The sequence below is a fragment of the Ursus maritimus genome, unplaced genomic scaffold (genome assembly GCF_017311325.1).
Source record: "Ursus maritimus isolate PB19 unplaced genomic scaffold, ASM1731132v1 scaffold_2, whole genome shotgun sequence".
Classification (NCBI taxonomy): Eukaryota; Metazoa; Chordata; class Mammalia; order Carnivora; family Ursidae; genus Ursus; species Ursus maritimus.
This window is the reverse complement of record NW_024424452.1, coordinates 57,203,147-57,213,333: the sequence shown is the minus strand read 5'-3', so window position 1 is coordinate 57,213,333 and position 10,187 is coordinate 57,203,147. Positions and strand designations below refer to the sequence as shown.

Below are 10,187 nucleotides of genomic sequence, written 5' to 3'. Positions count from 1 at the left end.
GCTGTCTCTCTCTGTCAAATAAATAAAATCTTAAAAAAAAAAAAAAAGAACTCCTGAGTTTTAGCTGGCGTAGTATTCTTATAACCAGTTGCAGTCATATAGCCAAATTCTGGCAAATAAAAGCTGAAAAGAAGGAATGTGTGTTTGGGTCATTCTCTCAGGGTCAGCTAGATAATTTGCAGGGTTCAATGAAGAGTGAACATGCAAGAATCTTGTTAAAAATTTATAAGACTTTCAAGATGGGGGGGACAGTGTCCATAGGCATTCAGAATGGTTCAGCATTTGACCTACCGTCGTAGGCTGTCCTACAATACAGCCTCTAACAAAACTAGGCTGTCCTGAACCCCTGGTAATAGAATTGTTCACCTTTATACCAAGAAGGTTGGGAAAGCACCAAAATCTGCATGTGGCGTGTGCCCAGGCCGACTTCAAGGAGTTCATGCTATGAGACCTAAAGTCCTTATGAGGTTGTCTAAAATGAAAAAACATGTCAGCAAGGCCTATGGTGGTTCATGTGTGCTGTGTTCGTGACAGGATCAAGGGTGCTTTCCTTATTGAGGAGCAGAAAATCATTGTGAAAGTGTTGAAGGCACAAGCACAGAGTCAGAAAGCTAAATAAAAAAATGAAGTTTTTTTGAGTAATAAAAAAAATCAAAAGGCTAGATCTGTTAAAAAAAAAAAAAGAATTTCAAGATGGTGACAGTGGTACATTAAACCAAGCATGAGACCCTTCTAAGTGAGGGGTCCTTGGAATCTGCCTAGGCTTTGGAATCTGACCCTGCATGTTCTTATAGGAATGTGGTTAAATAGTCCTTGTACTTTTATCCCTTCTGCAATTGCTGGGATACAAAAATTATGTCAGGTCCTGGACGAGCCATGGATCCAGAGATAGAAGTCATGTGAAGAGAATGAAACAGCTACCCATTATCCCTGGACTAACCTGTTTTTTCATTATTATGGGAGATAAAAACAGAAATCTTGTATGAGCTATTGTAATTTTTAGTTTCTTTGCTGTAGCACATTGTCAGATGCCAAGTGTTTCATACATATATTTTTAAAAGATTATCTTGCAAATTTGCCTTCATTTTATTTCAATACCCATACGGTTGAATTTTCGTTATCATTATATTTAATTCCTAGAGATATAAATTAAAGTGGAATAGGTAAACTGGTAGAAAGTTATTTACTGAAGTGATCCTAAACTGCTTTAATATGGTTGAGCATATGTTCATTGTACCCTGCTGGATAAAAACATGTTTCTCTGATATTTTATTTCATTTAATGAATCATTAACTTCATTAATTAATGTTGATGTCAGTTATGTCAAACTGTTGATACATATAAAATTACATACTATTTCCACTTCAACTGACTTTATTACTCTCATTATCACTAATATCGGAAATCATACTGAATACATAGTTTAGGCAGTGTGAATAAACTGGGTGGGTGGGGGATGAGGTAGGGTATTATCATGCCCTTCAAGCACAGTAAAATCACAGTTGTGTTAACAAGGAACATATGTTCTTTCTTATCTACTCATACAGATGATGGATGGATGATACGAGATGATAGACAGCAAAACAATGTAAAAATATATGGAAAAGAACAAAGTTTTAATGTAGTAGTTTATTTATTTTTTAACAAATTTCTTCTAACTGAAAGCCATGTATATAATACAAATTAAAATGATTTCTCTACTGGTTGAAATCAGGTTGAAGTATCATGCTAAGCCCTGGTCATTCAAAAACACCATTGACCTCTGTGGTGGCAACTGATTGATTCCCGTGGGCTCCTAAGAAAAAAACTACTATTTCAATAATAAATTACAGTCAGGCGCTTTAATTTTGTGTGTGTGTGCTAAGCATATTGTTGTGATGGAGAGGCCACTTCACTCTTCTGGGACCTGGGTTCTTCCCATATAATGTTATATCTCCATGTGCTTTAAGTTCTCTTTTAGCTTCAAAATTCCTATGACTTTATGAGCAAATAATTCAAATAGTAAAGCTCTCTTTGGGTGAAAATGGTCGGAAAATACTGATGGTGATGATGGCTGCTAGCTGAGCCTTGAAATATGAGTAGGATCTTAATAAATTAAGGCAGTGGGCGAGGACAGTCCACGTAAAGCAAATGCCATTTAGTTTTGGAAATGCAAATACATGTCCTGGTAACAAGGAATATATGTGCTTCTCAGTGCTTGAAAGTTTGATTTTCACTTTTGATCCAAACCCTGTGATTTTGGAAGAGTAAACATCCTTTAGAACATTACTGAACACAGTGATTTACTCAGTTGTTCAGAGAGATTGAAAAATTAATACCACTTTTCATTGGCAAAGGTTTCTGTACACATTCAGACGTATTTGGCATTTGCAGTAACAAAGCCACAGTTAAGTTTGCTGATATAACATAATGTTTATCTTCCCATGATGACTTAAGGGTGAGATGGAATAAAAAGAATATACGATGAATGATTCATCAGATTAATTCACTTTGTATAATAAATCAAATTCTTCAAAATTTCCGTTAGTCATGTTGATTACAGGAATCACAGAGAAGTGTACATAAAATTTAGAGTTAAGATACCTTTCAAAAAGAAGAATCATTAAAATGAACACATAATAGATTCAATAGTCTATTCAGAAATTTTTGTTGTAAAAAAAGTCATCAAAATAGACAGATGTAAAAGAAGGCTGTAAGCTTTTCATGTGCTTTGCCGTTTACAAAGGTAGAGTGTCTCAACAAAAGTAAAGTTGCCTATATGCATTCTAAAGATTGAATTTGAGAGAGAGCGCACCCAGGAGCAGAGGGAGGGCAGGAGAGGGCAGAGGGGTGCAGAGAGGGGCAGAGAGGGGCAGAGGGAGAAGCAGACTCCCCACTGAGCAGGGGGCCCCAGCAGGGCTTGCTCCCAGAACCCTGAGATCATGACCTAGGTTGAAAGCAGACACTTAACTGACCAGAGGCATGCATACCCTGATCAGTCTATTTCTTTTATTATTATTATTATTATTATTATTATTATTATTATTTTTAAGATTTCATTTCCAGGAACGTCTGGGTGGCTCAGTCAGTTAAGCATCTGCCTTTGGCTCGTGTGGTGATTCCAGGGTCCTGGGATTGAGTCCCACATCGGGCTCCTTGCTCAGCAGGAGCCTACTTCTCTCTGCCTGCCGCTCCCCCTGCTCATGCTCTCTGACAAATAAGTAAATAAAATGTTTTTTAAAAAAAGATTTTATTTCTAAGTAATTTCTACACCCAACATAGAGCTCAAATTTACAACGCAAGATGTAAGCCGTGGGTTAAGACTGAGCCAGCCAGGTGCCCCTATTTCCTCTTTTAAATATTTGTTTTCTATGTTAACATTTTTAAACATGTCACTCCTAATAGGAAGCTTTAACCTGGTAGTATCTATTTTTCTCATAGTTTTCCAAAACTAGCAGTTTTTTATTGCTATAGACTAAATGTTTGTGTCCCTCAAAATTCATATGTTGAAACCTTATTGCCAATGTGATGGTATTTGGTGATGTGGTGTTTTGGTGATTAGACCACAAAGGTGGAGCCCATGATCCACCTGTGACTAAACCCATGAACGGGATTAGTGCTCTTATAAAAGAGACCCTATAGAGCTCCCTCACCCCTTCTACCATGTGAGGACACGGGAAGAAGATAGTCACCTAGGGCATCAATACACAGACTCTCCCAAGACACTGAATCTTCTAACACCTCAATCTTGCACTTCCCAGCTTCCACATCTGTGAGAAATGTTTATTGTTTAAGCTACCCAGTCTATGCTATTTTTATTATAATAGTCTGAATGGACTGACAATTATAAGATTGGCAAAACTTCTTAAAATCATTGGTGTCTTAAAGATCATAAATTTAGCTTATGCTCAGAGTGATGAGTACTTCAAGTCTTGTCTTGTTTATTAACACACATAGGAAGATTTTATTTTTTAGAGTATCTCTACATCCAACATGAGACTTGAACTTATAACCCCCAAATCAAGAGTTGCATGCTCTACCAACTGAGACAGCCAGGCACCCATATTAACATTTTTAAGGAACTAAATGCCTGGTACAGTTCTAAGTAATGTATAAATATCAATCCATTTAATTCACAGAACAACCCAGTGAAGTCTATTTAAATCACTAGTTTGCAGACTGAATAAAGAAGACACAGAAAGGTAAAATAATTTACCCAACCGGTAAATAATAGAACCAGAATTTAAACAGTGGCATTTTAGTCCCAAATCCTATGTTCTTAAGTACTATACTTTCACTCACTTTAAAAAAAATTGCAATATGATATATGTATTTATACACATCCTTTTAGCAACTTCATTCTTAATCTCTCTTTATTTCAAAAACAAACAAACAAATAGAAATAAAACGTTTAGAGACCATAAATGACTCATGTTGTTAGGTACATAACAACAATTTTAGTAAATTTTTAAAGTGTATTAATTATCCATTCACTTCAATTACTTCATTTCTTGCACTTGTGTTTTTTTTAAATAATTGAGTGTTTATGCATGATAGTATAAAAACCCTGGAAATTAATTTTCCTTTAGCCATATGCAAATTACTGCATACTTAAAACTATAACCAAATTATTTTCCCAGATGCTAGCCATATCCCTTGGGTCCTTAATTCTTAATTTCTTTTTTTCCCAGCTATTTTTTTTTAACTTAGTCAACATCATTCATTCCATGGCTTTTATTTGTGTGTTTGCATTCAAAGCACAACTCATATCCACATGAAGTTAGTAACTGTATTATTTTCCTGTTGCTATTGTAAAAAATTACCACAAACAGCAAGGCTTAAAACAATTTATATTTATTTTCTTACATTTCTGAAGCCCAGAAGAAATAAGCATTACTGGGCTGAAAATGTGCTAGTAGGGCCATACACCCCAAGAAGACTCTTGGGGAGAACCCATTCCTTGTCTCTTCCAGCGTCTGGTGGCTGCCAGCACTTTTAGCACCTAGAAACATCCCTCTAATCTCTGTCTCTGATTTTACATTGTTTTCTCTGTGTGTCATCACCAATTAGCCTGGCTAGAAATTCTGGAGACTTCTCAAGCCTAGTCTAGTGATGTATTTTCTCTGAACTTGTGCATGTAATCTCCTAGTTGAACAGGTGTGTATCTTTCTACTCAGTGGGGGTCTGTGGTACTGAAGCCTCTCTGGTGTTGGAACAAGCCATGGTCCTGGAGCTTCCCCTAGTGTCTATCCGTAGTAACTCTCTGCAAACGCTCTGGTGCTAGACCAAGCCAGGGTAATGTCCTTTATTCTTTGTGGTCTCCAAGCTGGTGCCCATTCCTGTCAGCATTTAGATTGAGGCAAGACAGAAACCAACCCTCATGCAGCCTCTCCCAAAAAACAGAACATGGTGAGATAAGGGAGCAGAAGTTTAGCTGAGGACAGGCAGAACTTGACACCCCACAAGCCCCCCCCCCCCCCCCCATGGGATATATGTGACATTGCTCAGGCACTCCTGGCTGCCCTGAAGGAAAAACAAATATTTAACATATAGAGATTACAATCCTGCAAGACACGAGTCTCCCTCAGTTTATAAAAGTCTTAGAAATGTACAAGAACAAAGCATTCATTTTCTTTTCTTTTTTAAGGCTTTTATTTATTTATTTGACACACAGAGAGAGAGTATAAGCAAGCAAGGGGAGCAGCAGGCAGAGGGAGATGGAGAAGCAGGCTCCCCGCTGAGCAGGGAGCCCAATGTGGGGCTCGATCCTAGGACCCTGGGATTATGACCTGAGCTGAAGGCAGATGCTTAACTGACTAAGCCACCCAGGCACTCCAAGAGCAAAGCATGTCTATCAATGGCCTACCTTCCAGAAGGGAATGTAGATACAATTAAATGTCCTTATAACCTGCAGCCCATTGACAGATACTTGAAGTGGGCAGAGTATATAAGTTGGGAAGTTCCCAACTATCTTACTGTTAATGCCTTGCTAGAGGGAAAGACAACCTTAACCTGACAATGGTAAGGACTCCAGTATCCTGTGAGGCTTCTTTAACATACACTAATCCTTCTGAAACCTCCCTTTTCCTTAATTCCCCCAACCCCACAGTATATAATCAGCCACACCTCACAAACCCCGGGGCAGCAGCTTTTTCTGCCCATGGGTCCTGTCCACCCCCCCCACTCCCACTCTCCCCCCGCACCCCACCCCCCCGTGCTTTAATAAAACCACCTTTTTGCACCAGAGACGTCTCAAGAATTCTTTCTTGGCCATTGACTCTAGACGTAACCCCACCAAACCTGACCTATATTCCAAAACCACATCAGGTTGTATGTGCCATTCCTCTTTTTCTTTCCTCAGAGAGAAGTCAGAAATAGGGAGTTTTCTCCTGATTGTGCATTATTATCGTGCCAGAGGAAGGGGCGTGGCCAGTAAATACTGCAAATATTACTACTAGATTCAGTGCAGATCTTCTTGGCTGTGCCTCCCTTTAGGGTAAACTAACTGCTTTCTGTATATCTCACATGTCAGTTGGTCCATGTATTGTTAAGTCATCGTTTCCATGGGGAAGGAAGGTGTGGGGTTACCTATATTATCTGCAGTCACTACCCAAGCAAGTGTTTTGAAAAGTCTATATATGTCAAGCCCTGTGATTAAAGTAGGTGACACAAGGGTGAAATGACATAGTTCTATCCCTCAAATGGCCTAAAAACTAACCAAGGAAATGAATATAAACTCAAACCGTAACACAATATAATCTATGCAATGATAGCTGCAAAGACTTGACGAATAGTGGCATTAAAGTAAAAAATGGAGGGTTGAACAACAAGGGTCTCAGAAAAGAAAATATCCAAGCTGTGACCTGTGATTTGAAGGCTCAACAGAAATTTTCTAGCTGTGTGAGTGATAAATAGTGTAAGAAATACCATATGAAAATAATCATAGGCATCAAGTTACATTTGACATTTTTAAAAAAAGTGATTCATGTGGGCAAGTGGAGTGAAATTAGTGATGAGGAATTGAAAGTATAGATTTAATTCCAACCGTCTTTCTTGGACTGTCTGATCAAAAGGGGTGTGTATCATCAACAGGATAGCCAATGTGGCAGTAGGAGCAAGTTTGGCAAAAAGGATAAGGAGTCTGGTTTAGGTATACTGAAATTAAAATTTCTACAAAACTTTCCCTTGAAATTATATAAGGAACACAAACTATTACAAGATAAATATTCATTGTTATCAATGTATCACAGGTGGAACTCTAAACAAATACATAACAAAAAAAGAAGCTGGGAGAGGGAACAAGAAATGGTAACAAATAATTTGAACAATGGAAAAACTTGGTTTTTTTCTACAAATCAACAAATAAGAGAGTGGTCAGTAGAGTCATAGGCCATGGACGGCTGCTAGAACAAAGATTGCCAAACGTAATGACCTTAGCTAGAGAAATTCTAAGGCAGATGGAAGGATGCTCTTAGTTATTTTCAAAGGGGATGGGAAATGAGAAAGTCAAGGTTAGAAAGTGTAGTTTCTTCTTAAAGAAGTGTGGCTATGTTATCTGGCTAAAGGTCAGTCTATACTAGCCTCCTAATATCGTCCAACATAAGTTAACTCATGTACCAATGTTAATGCTTTTCCTGGTCTTTGGTTTCCCTGGCATAGCCTCCCTATTTTTCAACCTTTTGGGAAAACACTGAAAGCAGAGTATGAGGAGGAAAATTTAGCTCTTAAGGACTCCTTAGGAAGGAATGGAATGTTTCTCATATGTAGGAGGATCATGGTAAAATTGCTATTCTACCGTTGTAGTTTAGACTGGAAAGCCCACGGTCATGTGTACATGCTAAAATAAGGGACTAATGGCAAGAATGTGGGAAAACTATGAAGACAAAGGAAACGAAGAGTGTGGTGGAGTTAAGACTGTCAACACAAACATTGCCAGTTTAGTTACAAGACAGCAGCATAATTTTGAAGTGCAAAATAATAAAATTAGGAATGAAGGAAATCATTGAAATACAAGTGGACACATAGAGCTATATTCTGAATGATCCTGAGAACAAAAATGTTGAACCAGAATTAATGTTGTTAAAAGCCAGGGTTGGATTTTATTATGATTAAAGCATATTTTAGGTGATTCTTAACTTAATTGTTAATGGAACAATCTTCAGGCTATCCTAAGGAAATCCTTTCTCATTGAAATGAGCAGACTTAGTGGAAGAGAGAAAAATTATAAGGAAACAGAAAGAATTAATGAATGGCTTGCATCAGATTTAGCCCTAGACATACTTTGATATGATACACATCAATTATTTGGTAAAATATGAGAATGTGCAAAACTTTCCTAATAAAAATTTCATGATAGTATATTTGCAAATAGATTCCATTTGGGAAAAAATGATTGAATATGTTTTCTCTGAAGTATAATACAAATTTTGTCTTCACAAAACCAGCACCAAATTTCCAGTATAGGTTGCATGTCCTATTCAAATACAACGTGGAAATGGAAAATATTTTTGTTACTTGCTTCAGAAGTTTTCTGTTTCCTAAGTTCACTTGTTTCTAAATTCTATGAAATAACTCGACTGTAAAAGGAACCACGGAAAGCAGATTGCTCATTTTCATTTGATACACATTGCTTATTATTTTTAAGCCAAGCAAAATATTATACCATCAAGTGGATGGACATCTGTTGTAAACTTTAAATTGATTTTTACATAAACCAATATAATCAAAACATATTCATAACTCTACAGATGAAAAGAATTCCTCTTGGTTTTTTTTAATCATCTAATAACCAATATTTCCTATACAAGCTTGAAATGTGGGGTGAGGAAGCTACTTTTTAACCTTATTTGTTAGAAAACATTTGAAGGGTCAGCATGGAGAAATATATTGTTATTTGCAGATATTTAGCACTTACTGAATGTTCAAAGTTGCTAGAAAGCTAGCTAAATAAATCACCTTTTTCAAGCCAATGAAACTGATGTTTCAAAGTCTGTAGTATTGACATCTGAATTACTATTGCTTAGGGAATCCTGGGGCTGTGTTTCAATGGCCAGGAAATTTCAAAGGGGATTCTAGTAGGAATAAGAGTAAAATAGAGCGAGGTAAATTGAATGGCAATTGACACTGGTTGAAATAATGAAACAATTGAGTAGAACTAAATTCTAAACTAATTTGAGGTGAACGATTGGGTTTCTTTAAATAAATTTCAAAACTTCAACTTTCTGACACAAGTAGACACTGTGTGTATTTAAGGTGTAGAACATGAAGTGTGATGTACATATACACTGTGAAATGAGTCCCACAATTAACCTAATTAACATATTCATCAGCTCACATAGTTACTTTTTTTCCTTGGTGGTTCGAACAGAGGAGATTTACTCTCAGCAAATTTGAAGTATCAATACAGTATTATAAACAATAATTACCATGCAGCATATTATATCTCCAGAATTTATTTATTCTACATAACTAAAACATTCACCCTTTGACTAACATCTCTCGCTTTATCCCAAGTCCCAGGCCCTGGCCACCACAATTACACTCTGCTTTTTTGAGGTCCAGTCCATAGCACCACTTTATGGCAGCCCTGGCAACTATACAGGACCTATCATTACCATCAACTTTTTGTCCCGAGAGACCAGACCACCAATTACACACAAAGCCCACTAAGGATGATCTATATGACCTAAGGTAGCCAAGTATTTAGAGCCCTGACACAGCAATGGAATCTCCACATAATGTTTCCCACATAGTATAACACAATTTTGTCTTCCTCCTGCTTACTTAGACAAAGACATAAACTAGATTTCAAAACTGATTAATTATTTAAACACACCAGAAATGCTCCTTGCTTGAATGGACATTACTTCCAATAAGTTAAGGCAGAATAAATTTTTTTTTAATTTTATTTTTAAGTAGCCCCTACACCCAGTGAGGGGCTCAAACTTACCACCCTAAGATCAAAAGTCGTGCACGCTACCGACTGAGCCAGCCAGGCGCCCCGGCAGAATAAATATTTTTAAAAATTTATCTGGGCGCCAAGTATGAAATCTTCTCAGGTTTTATGAGGCATTTGACAATATGTGAAAAAGCTGCGCAACATGGGACTTTGTAACGATCACTAAATGATTTACTAAGAATTAATGAAGTCATAGTATCAAACAGTAATGGTATTGGGTTAGAAACCGTTGAAGCACATATACAGATGC

At 37.2% G+C, this 10,187-nt stretch overlaps 1 pseudogene; it reads left to right on the top strand.

Moving 5' to 3' along the window:
* The first annotated feature begins 255 nt into the window (after positions 1 to 255).
* On the top strand, positions 256 to 660 carry LOC103658185 (annotated as a pseudogene).
* Positions 661 to 10,187: the final 9,527 nt, after the last annotated feature.